A 2,562-nucleotide genomic window follows, 5' to 3' on the forward strand; every position below is an offset into this window, starting at 1 on the left:
CCCTTGAACTTCCCTCCCCTCACCTTAAAGACATGTCCTTGACTAATCTGTTGGAGTTTATTGAGGGTGTAACAAGGATGTTAGACGAGGGTAAGCCAGTGGATGTTGTGTACCTAGATTTTCAGAAGGCATTCGATAAGGTTCCACATAGGAGATTGGTGAGTAAAATCAGAGCTCATGGCATTGGGGGCAGGGTTTCAACATGGATAGAAAACTGGTTGGCAGATAGAAAGCAAAGGGTAGCAGTGAATGGGTGTTTCTCGGACTGGCTGGAGGTGACTAGTGGGGTACCACAGGGCTCTGTATTGGGACCACAGCTCTTTATGATTTATGTCAACGATTTAGATGAGGGCATTGAAAACTATATCAGCAAGTTTGCTGACGATACTAAACTGGGTGGCAGTGTGACATGCGAAGAGGACGTTAGGAGAATACAGGGAGACTTGGATAGGCTGGGTGAGTGGGCAGATACTTGGCAGATGTCATTCAATGTGAATAAATGTGAAGTTATCCACTTTGGAAGCTGGAACATGAGGGCAGAGTATTGTCTGAACGGTGTAGAGTTAGGTAATGGAGAAATGCAAAGAGACCTAGGAGTCCTAGTTCACCAGTCAATGAAGGTGAATGAGCAAGTGCAACAGGCAGTGAAGAGGGCAAATGGAATGTTGGCCTTTGTTACAAGGGGAATTGAATACAAGAGCAAGGATGTCCTTTTGCATTTGTACAGGGCCCTGGTGAGACCACACCTGGAATATTGCGTACAGTTTTGGTCTCCACGCTTAAGGAAGGACATTCTGGCAGTTGAGGAAGTGCAGCGTAGATTCACTAGGTTGATTCCTGGGATGGCAGGGCTGTCTTATACAGAGAGATTGGAGAGATTTGGCTTGTACACGCTGGAATTTAGGAGATTGAGAGGGGATCTGATTGAAACGTTTAAGATAATTACAGGATTTGATAGGATTGAGGCAGGAAATATGTTCCAGATGTTGGGAGAGTCCAGTACCAGAGGGCATGGATTGAGAATAAGAGATCAGTTATTTAAAACAGAGTTGAGGAAGAACTTCTTCTCCCAGAGAGTTGTGCAAGTGTGGAATGCACTACCTCGGAAGACGGTGGAGGCCAATTCTCTGGATGCTTTCAAGAAGGAGCTAGATAGATATCTGATGGATAGGGGAATCAAGGGATATGGGGACAAGTCAGGGACTGGGTATTGATAGTGAATGATCAGCCATGATCTCACAATGGCGGTGCAGACTCGAGGGGCCGAATGGTCTACTTCTGCACCTATTGTCTATTGTCTATTGTCCTCTTGTACTGAGCAGTGGTGCCCTGGGGAAGAGGCGCTGGCTGTCCACTCTGTCTATTCCTCTTAATATCTTGTACATTTCTATCACGTCTCCTCTCATCTTCCTTCTCTCCAAAGAATATATTCCTAGTTCCCTTAATCTCTGATCATAATGCATACACTCTAAAACAGGTAGGTAAATCTCATCTGTACCCTTTTCTATGCATCCAAATCTTTCCTGTAGTAAGGATACCAGAACTGGACACAGTATTCCGTGTGGCCTAATCAGAGTTTTATAGAGCTGCATCATTGCACCGGGCCTCTTAAATTCTATCCCTCGACTTATGAAAGCTAACACCCCATAAGCTTTCTTAACTACCCCATCTACATGTGAGGCAAACTTCAGGGATCTGTGGACATGTACCCCCAGATCCCTCTGCTCCTCCACACTACCAAGTATCCTGCGATTTACTTTGGAGTTTGTTCTTCCAAAGTGTACCACCTCACAATTCTCTGAGTTGAACTCCATCTGCCACTTCTCAGATCACTTCTGCATCCTATCAACGTCTCTCTGCAATCTGCCGGAATACTCTACACTATCCACAACACCACCTTCCTTTCTGTCATCTGCAAAGTTGCCAACCCAACCTTCTACCCCCACATCCAGGTCGTTAATAAAACACACGAAAAGTAAATGTGCCAGAACCGATCTTTGTGGAAAACCACTCGTCACCAATCTGAATGTACTCCCTCCACCACAACCCCCTGCTTTCTGCAGGCAAGCCAGTTCTGAATCCACCAGGCCAAACTTCCCTGGATCCCATGCCGTCTGACTTTCTTAATACGCCTACCGTCTGGAACCTTGTCAAATGCAAGTAGTTAGGGTGTTTCAGCTCTCAGTTTCCAGCAGCTGGAGAATTTAAACAGAATCCATAATTACTGTACGATGCAAATTCATATTTTAGCCTTGCTGTAACATATTTCATATATGTGTGTTTTATAATGTCTGATCAATGTGAGTAACGGCGGAGACTCCACAATCACACACAGAGTGAAGCCAGCGTCAGGTTTGTACATTTCTGTCTGTAATCAACAGCGATCTCTGTGAGCGTTTAACAGAAACAGCAGCCTCCGGTAAACAGCCTGAGGCCACGGGTCCACATCCCCAACCGCCACGTACACGATCTAATTCAAACTTATCTCTCAAGGCGAACTGTTCTGAAAGAGAGTTCCTGGTCAGGTAACATGTATCATGCTGCCCGAATTGCTGAATGCAT

This window comes from Hypanus sabinus, unplaced genomic scaffold (assembly GCF_030144855.1).
Source record: "Hypanus sabinus isolate sHypSab1 unplaced genomic scaffold, sHypSab1.hap1 scaffold_796, whole genome shotgun sequence".
NCBI lineage: Eukaryota > Metazoa > Chordata > Chondrichthyes > Myliobatiformes > Dasyatidae > Hypanus > Hypanus sabinus.